The following is an 18,492-nucleotide window of genomic DNA, read 5'->3' as shown; positions in this document are numbered from 1 at the left end:
TACTCCATTTTTTCCATTGTGAAAGCATTGAGATGGATGAAAAAATTATAATTATCCCATTTGGATCAATACATGAAGAAAATAAAACTAGAGTAGTGGTATGGATTGTACAACTTGCTATACTTGCTAGTCTCTTTCACAAATACTATCTTCTTCTCTTCTAGATGCATTTGTCCTTCCTCCATAACATGTTTTTTAATCACATTCCTAATTGCTTTAGAAAAACAACTAAATCACTATGTATTTAATTGTCAACTCGGGGCTTGTATGCAACTTGCATGTTTTTGTGCACTGTATATGCAAGTTGCACTCTCTAGTTCCATTAGGTTGTTTTATAGTTGTTGTATCAACCAACATAGATCCGTTTTAAATCCGAAACTATAAAGCACTGAGAGGAATAAAATCTCTCAGGATGCAAACATTTTTTTGAGTGAAAAGCTTGAGGAAAGGTTTACACCTTGAAAGATTTGATTCATCTCGATACTTGGTAGATCCAAAGTTCAGATGGTTCTATTTTGGTTCTTAATAATATTATTTATATTTATATAAATTTCATTCATATATATATATATATTAATTTTATTATATATATATATGCTTTGACATGTTTTATATTTTTTTGAAATTTTATTTTTTTAATGTGACATGCATGACATTGATTATATATGTGTGTATTAGCTTTAATAAAATTAAATATGAAGTTTTGAAATATAATGGTTAAGAATATCAATTTATTATTACTATTTATATTTAATATAATTTCACATCTTTATATATAGAAATACTCTTATTTCTAATTATATATTTATTAATTAAATTGATTATATTTTTACATGTTTACTAATTACGTGTTCTAAAATAATTATTATTTTAATTATTTTAATGTGATATGTATATAAAAAAAATTAATAAAAAAATTTGTTTGTATTTTTTTTTTAACTGGAACGAGAATTTTTGGAGAATCGATAACATCAAAAGATCGGTTGTCAGTATTACACAATGTACAATAATTTCACAAATTTCACAAATGTGTCAATTACTTTTTTAAGTGAACCGACATTATGATTTATTATTATATTTTTAATCTAACGATTAATTTTACAACCACTACAATGTTTCCCCCATATTGGGCTATAGAGAACCTCATGGTGCAAAGATTCATCTTAATTCTAGACCTACCAAATGCTGAGAGGAATCAAATCTTTTAAGGTGCAAATTTATTTTTAAGTGTAAAACTTGAGAAAAAATTTGCACCTCGAAAGATTTGATTCATTTCGACGTTTAGTAAATCCAGAGTTAAGATATATATATATATATATATATATATATATATATATATATATATATATATATATATTCCTATTTCTAATTCTATTAAATTCATAATAATCCATATAATTACATATATATGTGTTTGCTAATTTTATTTGACATGCTTTATCATCTTCTTTATTTAATCTGATAGGCATAACATTGATTAAAATAAAAAACGAAAAAAGCGCATCTAAAAAGAGTTTTAAGTTTATGTATATTTATTAATTGAATTTAAATAGCAAATTCTTGAATATAATGGTTAAGAATATGAATTATTATTTACTTTATATTATAAAATAATTGCCGTTTATATTTTATATATATTTCACATTTTATATAAAAGAAATTATTATTTCCAATTATATGTTTATTAATTTTTTTTTTTTTTTGTAATGCTTGGTAGGGCCGTCTATTTTCTATTATGTATATGAAGCAAATTTACACCACACAGTTTTACCCGGTGGCCTCAACTCGCCTCGAGGGGAAACCGAGTCTGTTGGCCATCGGTCAACATTATACGCCATCCAAAAACATAACTTCTTTAGTTTTTCTAGTAGAGCTAGGTATGTTTCAGTCTCATGATAACAAACTTCATAACTATAACATCTAACATAGGCAACAGGAAATTTAAATGCTATCCGCATAAACAAAAACTAAGCATAGGTAGACTAATCTTGCTTGTCGTTCTGCTCCTCAGTGTCAGAGGCTACTGGGGCAGGATCTTCTGCAGTTGCTTCTGGCATTCCAAAGATCTCCCCAATGCATGGGATGCATCTGTCAATACGGTCCATCCTAACATCCTGTTTATGCAGCTGGAATAGGATCTTCTCCATATCTCTCTTGTAGTTGGGAGGGCCCTGCATGGTAACTGCCATCCCCACAGAAATTTGCTCAAGTGCTTTGCCTAGCAAACTTTTCATCAGAAAATACAGGTATAGGGTGTGCTTGAACTGTGTAATTCGCCCTCTTGTGGTTCCTAGGTCAGGCACCATTGTTCTCCAGACCTCAATTTCATCATCCGGTTCCAACTCATTCTTCACTTGGTCTTCCCAACCATCTATCAGTTTTCAGATTCCCTCATCCACTTCCTCTTTGTAAGTCTCGGTTGCCTCAACTATGATGCGCTCGGCAGCCTTGTGACCCCTACGGCCATCCGTCTTGCTTGGGCATTTGGTTGCCCGAGGTTCCGGGCCTTTGTTGCCCCAGCCACGGCCACGTCGTGCTGGAGCCATGCCCTGCCAACTTATAACCTGTAGACAGTTTGACATCGTTAGATTCACTACCTCCTTCATCGCAACGCAGTGCAAATGTGATATCCATACTTCACTACCATGCCTGTCTTGCATCGGGCAGAGGCACCCCTATGCCCACAGGTGGCCAGTGGTTATGGAAATCAGGCAGGAGTCCCTGGGCTTATCTCCCTGCCTCGCGCCCTTACCCTGGTTCTGGTATTGGTCACCCTCTTGCGGCCATATCCTGGCTCGCAGACCCATCTGTAGCCAGGTGCTGCTAGTGCTCCCATACCTGTAGACCCTTGCCTCTGCCTACCAGTTCCAGTCTGCTTTCAGCTCACCTCTCTGCCTCTCATGCCCCCCGGGGTCCCTGGCAATTCCCCTATGGTCCTGCCTTGCCATTTTCTCGGGTTCGCTTAGCCCATTTCCCACCCTGCTAGCATCCCAACCCGAAGGCTGGTCACTCCAGATCGGCCTTGTATCGAGGCTCCTCGCAGTGCCCACCATGCCATAGCCCCAACTTCTGCTCAAGAGCAGAGTCAAAACAACGCAGAGCCAAGAAAAATTTCCCCCTTGTCTACCCTAGTTTCTCCCTAGCTGAGCTAAGCCTCTCTGGGGTGGCCTCGCGCCTCTCCCTCCTTCCCAGGAACTCTCTCTTCGACTCATGGGATCTCCCTTGGAACCCAACCAGAGCATACGGATTAAACAGTGCCAGGGCCATACTATATACCAGATGGTTGACGCTTTCCCTTGGCCTTCGTTGCTTCTCTTCCCTTTTGCTTTGCTACTCCTTCCTTGCCCGTTATACCTTCCGCCTTCCTTGCACATCAAAGATACCTTCCCCCTTCGCCACCTTCCCTTATGTTGCCCTCTGTCACCTTGCAAGCCCACCTCCCATGCAATTAAGGAAGAGGACACCGCACTCCCTACCTTGAACATGTGGGCTACGGCTACAATGAATTTCACTGTCTAGCCCATGTCCACTCAGGCCTGGAACCTTTGACACCGCACTCATCCCAATCGGGGGATGTTTATTAATTAATTTTATTAAGCTCTTATATCTTTATTAATTATTGTTCAAAAATATCATGGTTACTAATATGAACCATTATTATTTTAATTTATTTTAATGTTATATACACATTAGAATTTTCTTTTAATTATTTATACTTTTATAATAATAAAAAAGTACACTATAACAAATTCAATTGAATTGATTTATTATTTGTATTACTTTTTAGGTTTCATTTTTTATTGTACCAACATTATTATTTTTATTTTCATTATTTTATTTAATGTGTCATGTTACAACCACTACAACATCTCTCATGTACTAAGCTATAGAGTACCTCTCGGCGCAATGATCACTTTTGTAGAGTGAGCATAGACAATTCACAAGCATGGAAAGGTTCTATATATTCAAAGTAATGTGACTAAAGAGACTTACAGGAAAGTAAGTGCACTTGCATGAAAGTAAATACACTTGCAATGAGATAAAATTCGTTCATGCTAAAAGGAACACACACTTTGGAAAAGGAACACATGTACTGGAAATAAAAGAAACACACTTGTGAAAAGGAATGGGCGGCTTGTGTTGGCTCTTGCTCTCAACCACTCATAAAATCAATGTCTAATCATTACCAAGTTGTTTCCTATTTCTACTCAAAGTAACAAATGCTATCATTGTGTTTAAGCTCATTAATTCAAAAACATAAAGGAATGCAAACCAATTTGAAATGCAAGAATTAGAAATAAATAAATAAATGGACTAATCAACTGCATAAATAAATAAACACAATCCCATGTTAGTAATGTAATTGCATAAACAAATTGAATCACATAATAAGAAACTAGTTATGGAAATAAATAAAGAAATCCTACATGAATCGATCATTACATAATTAAATAATGCAACAAGAAATTAAAGAAGCTCTCTAAACTACATAACACTTTCTTCTATTGGACTAGGTCTTGCCTCCATGGAATAGAGTGTTGATATTACTCTATATCAACACTTGCTACATTGCCGACATAATTAATTAAATTAATTAACCTAATTAACAAAAATATTTAATCAATTATAAATATGTAAAGGAAATAAATTAAATTAATTAATTAACTTACACAGTTACAATTAAAATTAAAATTAAAGGCTAAATAATTATAAATGATTTCATTATCATTCAAACACTACTCTAGTAGTAATATCCAAACAATGAAGAGGGTTCTCTATTATATATATAAATTTCATGGAAACTAGAAATAACAAATATCTAAATAAACTCACTTATGGATTTAATAAATTCATAGTGGTTACAAAAATTTCCTAAATAGCAAATGATCTTCATAATCATTGTGAACAATTAGAAATTAATGAATAAATCCAATGTATTTCGTCAATAATTTTTTTACCCAAGGATTCCAAGATTCTTGGTGAACCACTCAAACTAATACTTTGCCTTGGATTTACAAAATTATTTTCATATTTTTTATTTTCTTGGATTAATATTATTATTGCGTGGATGCATAATTCTCACGTAGAGTATTGAAAAATATGTAATAACATGGCTCACAATTTTGATGACTCAAGGTTTTGGTGTTGGCTCATGGTTTAGATGGCTCAAGGTTCCGGTTTTGACGCATGGATTTAGCGTTGTAGCTTCTCCATTGGTGTTTCAACTTCTAACAACTGTGTTACAACAACTATGTCATCATATTGAAACAATCGTGTTGCAACAATCATATTGAAACAACTATACATGGGTGTTGCAACAACTAACAATGAGTTTTGCAACAACTAGAAGCAAAATAGACCCTATGGTGTGACAACCCCAACCCTGGCTTCCTTGTGAAATGAAATGTAAATATTTTTACAAAATATATTAAAAAATGGTCTGAGTCAAGGGACATGGATTCCAGAGGCTGCGAAGGTTACTTGGTTGGGATATTCAAGGTTTCCTTGTTGTAGGAAATCTAAACTGTTTTTAATATTCACTAAAGGCTGGTTGTTGAGCCTTAAATCTAGTCCTTGAATTTAATTGGGCTGCAAGAGAAGTACATAGGCTCATGCTGCCTTGGAAAACATTACAAGGTAGAAAGGATGAGATTAATGAATATTGGACTGACCTGGCATCAAGGACGATGGAAGTCAATCACTACGTAGGAGAGAAAGGATAAGGGAGTTGAATTCACCGTTGAGAAACAAAGAGGAGCAAAGAGAAGAGAATGGAGCAAGATCAGGAACATGAAGGGAGACTCGCATGAGAAAATAAAGACAATGTTATCAGTTCAGTTGGAAATATTAGTATGAACAAGGTTCCTCCTGGGTGACAAACAATGGCCTCTCAATTCCCTATATAGCCATATGGTGGAGATATTGGTCTTTCTTTGGAATCCCTTGATGGGTAGGGTGGAGGGTTTTTCATTGGATTCCTGAAAGGAGGACTTTTGGATCCCATCTTGTTGTTTGGTTTACATTGTGTTTTGGATTCCCCAATGTGGGTGGAACCATTGTGTTTTATTTGAAGGGTAGATACTTGTTTCTCTGGATTCCCTTGACATTCTTAGGTGGAGGTAGCAAGCCTATGGATTCCCTGTGCATTTTGATTGGCTACCATTAGATAGTTGGAGGGTGGAGGCTGATAGCCTTTGGATTCCCTGTACATTTGGTAATAGTTGAGTAGATTGTGGGTGGAAGAGGGAGACCTATAGAGTCGATGTTCAACTGGCAGTTGGTGTTTTAATCCTTTGAGAAAGCCCCTCAGTCTTTGGAATCTAGCTTGGGGGTGAAAATTTCATGTGAGCTTTGCATGCACCTATTGCTTTTTTTCCACAATCTTCGTGCCTGGGATAAAATCTTAAATCTCTAATGCTACCAAACCAAGAATCATAATGAAAATACTTTGCACAACAAAATATAAACAATAGTAAATCTACTAGTGCACAAAATATAGACAACTTTTTACAAAATATTGTACAAATATGTACAATAACCCAACTTCGTTATATTAATCAAACTGAATAATACAATAGTCTAGGGATCCTGTACTAGGGATAATGACCCTCATACATCCATTGATACAAAAATACAAATTAGGGCTTGGTGTCAGTCCCCTGACAACCAATCTACCCTCAACAAGATACTCTGACAGTTTAGCTGATGTAGAGGTCCTCACAACTACCTTGGTTGTACCTTGTACCTACCAGGTCCTCTTGATATGACACCCAAAAAAATGCTGATATAATTTTCTCCTTAGGATGTCCACAATTGTCCTAACCTAGGATTGTCATCCAACTAGCATCAACATCAACCCAAGAGATGACATGGTTGTCCTAAAACCTCTTGTTTCTCCTCTTGTCACATGTCCAACTGTTGATGATGATTTCTCTTAGGATGTCCCCAAACTACTGTCTAATATAGACATCTACATCCTTTAGGTAAACATCACAACAAGAGGACAAGTTATACCTTTCCGTTGTCACTCTTGTTCTGGGAATCATGTACCTTCCTTAGCAATCTCGGGCCTCTGGTTAGGGCAGACTATAACCACTATTACAATCCCTAAATCTCCACCATCTTTGCTTCTAGGAATTTGAACTCTCTTCATAAATAAGTCCTCCTTTCTCATTGTCCAATACATCACTTACAACCCTCATGTTCTAGACTTTCAATCTTCCAAATGTCACTTACATGGATGTTTCTACAACTAGGGCTTGAACAGAGAATTCATACCAAAATACTTGAGGAGAATACCCTTCAAACAAGTCACAAAACCCTCCTCCTTATTCGTTGGGATCTCTTGCACAAACTTGACCTAAACCATTAATGAAAATAGACCCAAAAAACCCTCCTTTTCCACCTTCGCTAGGCCTCTTTTTCCCTATGACTACCTCAAAGAAGACTTGTGATATTTTCACCCTTGGATGGTTCAAAAATGGAGGTAACTCCTCCCCAATATATACACTTCTATGGGTAAAATGTCAAGCCCTTTTGGGGGCACCTTTAGGCTAGTTGACCTACAATTTTGACATTTATGCCCATACAATAATACCCTTATATCTTCAAAAATTCATATCTTTGTTAGATTTCAGTGATTTTCATTTCCTCGGTTGCTCTCAGAGTCCTATATCATCTCCATCCATCACATGTCAAATTCTCTCCATGTTTTTGACCCCAACAATAGTTGGTACAAAACCCCAAGCTTGGGTTTCAATCCCACAAGGCCACTTGTGGAGATCCTTCCTCCAAACCCTCAATCCTCAAGGGTTGGAGTACCTCCCAAGCTACAAAAATCAACACTCCCTCTTAGCGAGGGGGGTACTTCAAAGACTAGGAAGTAACTCATCATCATCTAGTGACACCATCCCATCTAGCATCCATCACTACAACATACTTTCTATAATGAACCTGACAATCTTGGTAATGCCTCTACCTCTTCACATCTGAACCTAAAGATCCCATACCTCCATAGGGCTACTCCCTTTGAGGCTAGACTCCCCCAGAGCCTATAGGATCTCCACTAGCTTAGTCCTGCAAGAACTCATCCTCCTGGATCAAATACTACATGTGAAAATCCCTCCAATCTCGAATATGCATCATCACAATCCAATGAAGATTCTAGCCTACCAACCTACAGTCCATCACATGAAGCCAACGAAATACTCAGCTTGTGCCAACCATCCATGGCGAGTCAAAGTAATTCCATGATCAACAAATTTCCCTACAACAATTGTTGTTCACCAGGCTCACCACCAATCCACCAGAATTCCCAGCCAATCTTGCTGCCAAGCGAGTCAAGACCAGATCTCCATGTCTTCAGCTGAACCCTCTACTCCATTATCTAAACACCCAAAACTCCCTCTAAGTTTCTTCATTGTGCACACTCTGATTCATTGTCCCTCAAAGTAGCATAGACATGCTCTAATACCATGTTGTTTTTCCACGATCTTGGTACCTAGGATAGAATATTAAATCTCTGACGCTATCAAACTAAGAATCACAACGAAACTACTTTACACAACAGAATATAAAAAATAGTAAATATACTAGTGCATAAAATATAGACACTTTTTTACAAAATACTGTACAAATATGTACCATATCCCAACTTCATTATAATAATCAAACTAAATAATACAACAGTCTAGGGCTCCCCTACCAGGGATGATGGACCTCATACATCCACTAATACAAGAATACAAAATTGGGCTTGGTGTAAGTCCATCAACAACCAATTATCCTCAACAAGATACTTTTACCATCTAGTTGATGTAGAGCTCCTCACAATTACCTTGGTTGTACCTTGTACCTTCCTGATCCTTCGACCCACGATCTACAACACTGCCTCTATCAATGATCCCAGTCCATCTGACCACTTAGCCTTAACTATCCAATCTTCTCACTAGTTGTGTCCTAGTCCATCAAGGGAACAACAATTGAGATTCTTGTTGAGTTGTTCACAACTTCATTTGTGAACAACTCTCATTCTACCCACTATTTCTCCTCAGCTACTGAGGGACTTCAACCCACTATGGTCTTCCTACGTTGCTCCAATGAATACCAGCATAGGGCATGTAGGGTTGCCACCTATCACTGCAATATGTCCATATCCCACAATGAACACAGGCTAGGAAGAATACCCATCATCTTCTTTAGAAGTCCTTCTCCACACACAAGTCTAGGGCTACTCAACTTCTCCTATGGTTTATCAACCCTTGATCTTAATAACTTCCACTATAGTAGCCATATAATTCCATGAATATGGTACACACTGGGCTCCAACTTGGGCACTATCACATTATCCTCCAATAGACCATAAATTCCCAATCCATGTTCATACTTGGTCCCCTCTCACACTTCCATCCAATAGACCACGAGTGACCAATGTTATTGTAGCATATGTTCCTAGTTAGGGAATCCAACACCTATGGAGGCCTTCCACTTGGCTGCCAACAAACTTCTCCTAGGACACCCATTCACCTTAAAATTACATCAACTAAAGAGGACATACATACCTGCAAGCTTCTGCTACTCCTCTTGACATGACACCCAAACAACTGTTGATATAATTTTCTCCTTAGGAGGTCCACAAATATCCTAACCAAGGACTATCATCCAACTAGCATCAACATCAACCCAAGAGATGACAGAGGTTTCCTGCAACCTCTTGTTGCTCCTCTTTTCACAAATCCTACTGTTGATGATGACTGCTCTTAGGATGTCCCCAAATTGTTGTCTAATCTGGACACCTACATCCTCTAGTGAAACATCACAACAAGAAGATAAGTCATACCTTTATGTTGTCACTCTTTTTCTAGGAATCATGTACCTTCCTTTTCAACCTTGGCCCTCTAGTTAGGGAATAATGTAACCACTGTTACAAACCCTAAATCTTGACCATCTATGCTTCTAGGACTTCAGCCTCTCTTCATAAACAAGCCCTCCTTGCTCGTTGTCCAATACACCACTTACAACCCTCATGTTCTAGACTTTCGGTCCTACAAATGTCACCTATAGGTATGCTACTGAAACTAGGGCTTGAACAAAGAATTCATACCAGAATACTTGAGGATAAGACCCTTCAAACAAGGCACAAAACCCTCCTTCTTCTTCCCTAGCATCTCGTGCACCAAATCAGCCTAAAAAATTAATGAAAACAAACCCAAACAACCCTCCTTTTCCACCTTCGCTAGGCCTCTTTTTCCCTTACGGCTACCTCAAAGAAGACTTATGATATTTTCACCCTTTTATGGTTCACAAATGTAGGTAACTCCTCCCCAATGTGTACACTTCTATGGGTATAAAATCAATCCCTTTTGGGGGGCCTTTAGGCTAGCCGACCTAGAACTTTAACATTTGTGCCCATGCAATAATACCCTTATAACTTCAAAAATTCATATCTTCATTTCTACATGTCAGATTACGATGCTTTTCATTTCTTTCGGTTACTCTCGGAGAGCTCTATCTCCATCCATCGCATGTAAAATTATTTCCATGGTTTTTTCCCCAACATCAATGGGTACAAAACCCAAAGCTTGGGTTTCAAGCCCATAAGGCCACTTTTGGAGCTCCTTCCTCCAAACCCTCGATCCTCAAGGCTTGGAGTGCCTCTTATGCTAAATAAATAAAAAAATATATGTGGTTTGGTAGAGAGTCCTTGTCCCAAACTCAATTGCCTAGGCTTCAATTTTCAATTTAAGATAAGTCCCTGTACATGTAATCTATGCTATTGAATGTATTGACATGTGTATGGGCTATTAATTTCAATTTGAATTGATTGCTTGAACAAGGCATGGTTTACATATGTAATTTAACAAAAAAGAGATTTTGTTCATTTAGTCTTTATGACTAAGATTTTTTATCTAATGCCTTGTATGCGGGGAGGTATATATTAACATCAATGCTGTGGGAATTGAGTGTATATAAATATGCAAGTTGTGTGAGTAAGCACTGAGAAGGGAATTTTAACCTTTGTTGTTTTATTAAAACATTTAACTTAATTTCTGAGCTGAAATAATGAAGGCTTTGAGCACAGTGGGTCCGTGGAGGGAAAACCAATATTAATTATCCCAAACTAGTCCTTCTAGAACCATTTCTCTACTGAAGAGCGCGCATATATATATATATATATATATATATATATATATATATATATATATATATATATATATATATCTATATATCTATATATATATCTATATATATCTATATATATATATATATATATATATATATATATATATATATATATATATATATCTATATATATATATATATATATATCTATATATATATATATATATATATCTATATATATATATATATATATCTATATATATATATATATATATATATATATATATATATCTATATATATATATATATATATCTATATATATATATATATATATATATATATATATATATAGTGGCGGGAGTGTTGTGTCATGTCGATCTCAACTTAATGCCCATAATTTGTGATAGAGGCAACATATATCACAGTTGGCATATATATATCTATATATATATCCATCGCATGTAAAATTATTTCCATCGTTTTTGCCCCAACATCAATGGGTACAAAACCCCAAGCTTGGGTTTCAAGCCCATAAGGCCACTTTTGGAGCTCCTTCCTCCAAACCCTCGATCCTCAAGGCTTGGAGTGCCTCTTATTCTAAATAAATCAAAAAATATATGTGGTTGGGTAGAGAGTCCTTGTCCCAAACTCAATTTCCTAGGCTTCAATTTTCAATTTAAGATAAGTCCCTGTACATGTAATCTATGCTACTGAATGTATTGGCATGTGTATGGGCTATTAATTTCAATTTGAATTGATTGCTTGAACAAGGCATGGTTTACATATGTAATTTAACAAAAAAGAGATTTTGTTCATTTAGTCTTTATGACTGAGATTTTTTATCTAATGCCCTGTATGCGGGGAGGTATATATTAACATCAATGCTGTGGGAATTGAGTGTGTATAAATATGCAAGTTGTGTGAGTAAGCATTGAGAAGGCAATTTTAACCTTTGTTGTTTGATTAAAACATTTAACTTAATTTCTAAGATGAAATAGTGAAGGCTTTGAGCACAGTGGGTCCGTGGAGGGAAAACCAATATTAATTATCCCAAACCAGTCCTTCTGGAACCATTTCTCTACTGAAGAGCGCGCGCACACACACACACACACACACACACATATATATAGATCTATATATAGTGGCGGGATCATTGTTTCATGTCGACCTCAACTTAATGCCCATAATTTGTGATAGACACTCCATACATCTTAGTTGGCCTTTGAAAAACCTTGTGTGGAAGTCTTCCATAGGATCGAGGCCGAAGAGAAATGGAAGAGAGCACTAGGATAGCAATATCGGGATGATGTCTCTGAGAGGTCCCATCTTGGAAGCCTAAAAGGGGAGAAGTCAAGGAGAGTATATATATATATATATATATATATATATGAATATATATATATATATATATATATATATATATATATATATATCTATATGAATGTATGTATATATATATAGTGGCAGGATCATAGTGTCATGTCGACCTCGCCTTAATGCCTATAATTTGTGATAGAGACTTCATACATCCTAGTTGGCCTTCAAAAAAAACCTTGTGTGGAAGTATTCCACAGGATCGGGGCCGAAGAGAAATGGAAGAGAGCATCGTGATAGCAGTATCAGGATGACGTCTCCTAGAGATCCCTTCCTAGAAGCCTAAAATGGGAGAATTCAAGGAGAGAGTCAAGATAATGGGACTAGGATGACGTGTCTTGGAGGTCCCATATCGGAGGTGAAAAAGGGGAGAAGACAAGGAGAGCGTTGGGATGATGAGACTGAGATGACGTGTCTCGAAGGTCCCATCCCAAACACACAAAGGGGAGAAGGTAAGGAGAATCACTAAGGTGGTAGGACCTGTAGAAATTATGGTGTAGATTTGCAATTACTCATGAATTTTTAATGAAAATCACAAGACACAAACCTACTCTACTGCTTTGCAGAAGTTAATTCACAATTTAGAACAAAAATATTAGACATGCAATAAGAAATAACAAACATGCACACAATATTTTTCTACGGGAAAGAAATCTGCTAAAAACCCCAATGGATTCTTGCATTAATATGATGAATAGAGATGTATTACAATTTCTTTGCTCAACTGAGCACAACCTGCAAGTGATAACCTCTCTTTTCTCATTGAGACACTCTGACCTAGACTTAGTAAAAATTTTCCTATGCTTGAACCCCTATTTCCTTGTGCAATTCCTTGAGAAATTAGGCCCTTATTATTTAGAAATTTCTCCAAAATGGATTGTGCAATTCCCAAGGTTGATCATCAGAATTCATGCAACACTTGTACACTCAAGACTAGTCTACAATTGATGTTACACTTCCTTGGAATCTCCACCATAATTGGGAACTTAAATTCTTGGCATGCACTAGATTTTTTGGGTTGATTGATCAGTTAACTAGATGATCATTGAGTTTGACTGAAATCCCATTGCAAAACTTACCTTCCACTAGTTCCTCTGATAGTTGGAACTAGTTTAACTAGAAAGAACTTGAGATAACTTACCTTGATTGATACAAATTAGCGATCACACATGATTAACTAAACTCTAACTCCTCCAAATCGAATTTACTGAGTAAACTTGGTGACCCAAGCCATTTCACACAAGTTAACTAAATCCAAGTTGTCTACTGATGTGGAAATTCGAATTTTCTCAATTTAAACAAGGAAAAATCAAATTGAGAATTTTTTTTCTGAATTTTTCAACACTCCCTCTCAGTAGGAAAGGAATTATCAACCACCCCTATCCTCCACCTGTGGAACTCAAAATTCCCTCCTTACAAAGCCTTTGTCAAAATGTTAGCATATTGTTTCTCTACCAAAATGTAGTGTAGCAACATTATCTGCCTCTACACAGAGTCCCGTAAATGGTGATACCAGATATCTATATGCTTGGATTGATCATGAAATATAATATTCTCAGAAAGTTTTATGTAACTATGATTTTCACAGTAGATCATAGTTGGATCCATCATCTAACCAAACATTCCAATAAGTATCCTTCTCATCCAGATCGCCTCACATGCTTCTTGACATGTAGCCATGTATTTTTCCTCTGTTGAGCTGAGCGCCACAAATATTTGATTCCTATTTTACTAGGAAACAACTGCGGACCTAACATTGAAAATTCCACCTGATGTTCTCTTTTGGTATGATGGACTCCCTGCCCAATCTACATCTGTGAAACCACACAACTTCACTCCCTCCGTTCGTATGTACCATAGTCCAAACTGGGTAGTGCCTCTGAGGTACTGTAAAACATGCTTAACTACCTTCCAAAATGATTTGGTTGGCCTAACCATAGCTTGTCTCAGTTGGTTGACTACATAGTACATATCTAGTCGTGTGTACACAAGATACATTAGTGAACCCACTAGTTGCCGATAAATGGTAACATCCACTTCCTCACCTGAAGTGGCATCCTCCTTCCTTTAGTTGGTCTCTAGAGGTGTCTCCATGAGTTTAAAACTCTCCATGCAGAATCTCTGTAGTATCTCATTTGCATACTTTCCTTGAGAAACAAATAGTTCCCCATCGCCTTGCCATACTTCCAACCCAAGGAAGTAGTGCATGAGACCCATGTCCTTCATTTCAAATTTCCTTGCAAGGTCCTCCTTGTAAGTTCTAATCAACTGCTCATCACCAGTTAAAATTAAATCTTCAAAATATAAGACAATAATAAGCAATTTACCTTCTACCAAGATAAGATATATGTTTTCATCCACTTCACTTTTGGTGAAGCCCAAACTAGTGACATAACTATCGATCCTAGTGTACTAAGCATGGGGTGCTTGTTTGAGATCGTACAACGCTCACTTCAGTTTTCACACATGAGACTCTCAATAAAATGTCTCAAAACCTTTTGCTTTCTTGATGTACACCTCCTCCTTAATAAATCCATTGAGAGATGTTCTTTTTACATTCATCTGGTGGATCTTCCACCCCATCTATGTAGCAAGTGCAAGAATTGATCTAATATTGGATGATACCTTGTTGTAGGAGAAAAATTCTGCTTATAGTCAATTCCATCAACTTGAGAGTACCCCTTGGCCACAAATCTAGCCTTATACTTCTCTATCCTTCCATTTGATACATTATTAACCTTGAAGATCCATCTCAAACCCACAACTAATTTATTTGTTGGTCTTGGGACCACTTTTGTAACAAACCTGGTTAAAAAATCCATGTAAATATAAAAATATAAGACCATGGTCATGGAACACGTATTCCAAAATGAATGGTGGGAAAAACATTCTAGTGGGTGTTCATTCGGTTTATTATGGCTAAGTAATTTGGCAAAGGCAATGGAAAAGGCTTTGGAAATGCAAGATGCATTAATTAGAATTTTACTTATGAAAATAATGGAAATAGGAGAAAAGGAAGGTGAAAGGTCACAGGTTGCATGTGAGGAGAAAAATGAAGAAAAATAATGGAAATTGAAAAAAATGGAGACCTCATTGATAAAAAGGCTTATGCAGATAAGTTGGCAAGATTTTGCTCAGGCTTGGCCAGTGTAACTTTTTTTTAGTTTAGTTTTGGAGCTCTCATTCTATTCTCTCTATCTCATACTCTTAGACACTTAGTGTTTTTCTTGGAGCACTCTTGGAGAGTGCAACATACTTGGAATCTTGGAGCAAGAAGGCAAAGGAAGAGCAGGAAAGTTGAAGAGGACATCGGGATCAACAACTACAGTGGGTTTTGCTTGCAAGTACCAAGTTGCATGTATGTTTTCCTCACTAGTTTTGGCATGCATGGAATATACATGTGGTTTCTTGGTTATGATATGTCACTGGCATGGAGAATTTCCTGGATTGACAATGAATTTTCCTAGCCTTGCCATTTCCTAGATAGCCATGGTGTTGTGGGTTCATTTTCCTTTTGTTTTCTGGTTGGTTCTAGTGTTCCTTTTGCTGTGGGTTGAGTTACTATTTCCTAGATCCTTGGTTGGACAAATGTCCTAAAGCCCTGTAACAACTTGGGTTGAGCTACTAGTCCTAGATCCTTGGTTGGAAAAATGATCTAGGTCCCTTGGTGGGTTGAGTTACTAGTCTTGGATTGATCAGGTGCTCAAGTTTATGCTCAAAAATCAAAGTGTCAGAATTTTATTAAACTTAGCTTCAAATCAAAGAGCTCATCATTTTGAATCCAACAGTGTGAACGAAACTAAAATCCAAGCTCGTATGCAGAAGTTAGAGAAAGTCAAATTTCAAGTTTGACTTGTCTACTTGGCAGGACTGGGGTGATGTGGCAAGGTCTTCAGGAAATGAGGAGGCCCCAAGTGGCAGGCTACCATTGGCCCCCAAATTTTGCTAATCACAATTGCAGGTAGAAAGGAATTACAAAATCGACCCCAGAACAGGCAGGGTTGCGATGCGATAAGGCAATCAGAAATCACAATCAGAATTGACGAGGGGAAGGTATTACAGAAATCAACATAAAAACCTAGTGATTGTGCGATGCGATATCAATGGACCCGAGGGGAACTTAAACTATGGCTCATAAATGTATCACGTCAGGGAACTTATCGCTCATTGCAATCAGTGGAGAACTGGGGTCTCAAAGTCTGTAGCCTTGTTTTTCCTACGATATGTGATTGCAATATCGCATCACTACCCAACCTGTTGGGGGCCGATTTCTGTAATACGTTCCCCTCACCAATTGCACTTGTGATTTCCAATTGCCTTATCGCATCACAACCCTGTCTATTCTGGGGCTGATTTCGTAATGCCTTTCCACCTGCGACTGTGATTAGAGAAATGCAGGGGGCCAATGGCATTTTGCCATTTGGCACCTCCTCACTCGCTAAAGACCTTGCCACATCATCCAAACCTGCCATGTAGATAAGTCAAACATGAACTTTGACTTGCTCTACCTTCTGCATATGAGCTCGGATTTGAGTGTTGTTCACACTGTTGGATTCAGAATGACGAGCTCTTCGATTTGAAGCTAAGTTTAACAAAATTCTTACACTTTGATTTTTGAGCATAAACTTGAGCACCTTATCACTCCTCCCTACTGGAATCCTTTTGGACCCCAAAATATTATATTCATTTATTGAAAAAATGAGGGTGTTGTTCCCTCACCTTTCCCTCTTCAATCCCTTTGGTCTTTGATGAATTTGTACCTTTTAGACCCACTCAAGGATAATCAAAATTTCCCCTCTTTGATGACCTCGTTCTTCTATCAAGTATGGTGTCCTGTTGAAGCTCATCAAGAAATTCTGGAGAAAAATCTTTAATTGATGGAATCTATACACTTTCTTCTTGATCTTCAATCAAAGGAGGCTCATACAATCTCAAATTTTCAACATTAACAATGGAATAAATTTGCATATATGAAGGCAAATCAAGATTGAAAGCATTATTACCAATCTTTTCCAAAATTTTAAATGGACCATAACAGATTGGTTTTAGCTTTATCTTCACCATGAAGCCTTTCCTTGCTAATGTATAGCCAAACTTCATCACCTACTTGAAACTGATGATCCACATGATGCTTATCATGCGTTGCCTTATACTTGCCTTGACTCTTTTCTAGTTGTTCTTGAACCGTTTGGTGAATCAACTAAATTTTCTCAATGAATTTCTTTTCTCTATCTATGTCACTATGTCCATCTACAGCTACATCTTTCTCAAAGATGAAATCTAAAGGTGATTAAGGCAAATAACCAAGACATGCCTCAAAAGGCAAAGTTAGAGTAGAAGAGTGTTTTGCTTAGTTGTAAGCATGCTGAATATAATGCAACTGTTCATCCCACAACTTCGAATGTTTGCTACAATATCCTCTTAGAAAATGGATAACTTTCATATTAACCACTTCAGTTTGACCATCTATTTGCGGATGGAAGGTTGTACTTTTTGTCAACTTGGTGTCCATCAAGTTCCATAAATTTGACCAAAATTTCCCAACAAATCGGGAATCACGATCACTTACAATAGAGGTAGGTAATCCACAATGAACCCATACATTTTGAAAGAAAAGTTGAGTTGTTTGTTCAACTGTAATTTGTTTTTTACAAGGCATTAATATGCACATCTTGTTGAACCTATCCACAACTATGCAAAAATAATCATGACCTTTTCTGATAAAGGAAGACCTCCTACAAAATCAATAGAAACACTCTCCCATGGACGTGAAGGCACTCGAAGTGGTGTGTATAATCCTAGTTTCCTATTGCTAGGCTTACTGACTGCACACAATGAACAACCTCTGATAAAATGTGACACACTTTCAAGCATATGAGGCTTGTAAAAATACCTCTGAATATTTGCCATGGTTTTACTTACACCAAAATGTCCAACAATAAGAGAAGTTTGCGCTTCCCTTGTGAAATTTACTCTCTCTCCCTGTGGAACACAAA

Source organism: Pinus tabuliformis, chromosome 5_1, assembly GCF_031772625.1.
Source record: "Pinus tabuliformis cultivar Carrire ecotype Pingquan chromosome 5_1, CPIR1, whole genome shotgun sequence".
In the NCBI taxonomy this organism is placed as follows: Eukaryota; Viridiplantae; Streptophyta; class Pinopsida; order Pinales; family Pinaceae; genus Pinus; species Pinus tabuliformis.
This window is presented reverse-complemented; position numbering follows the sequence as displayed.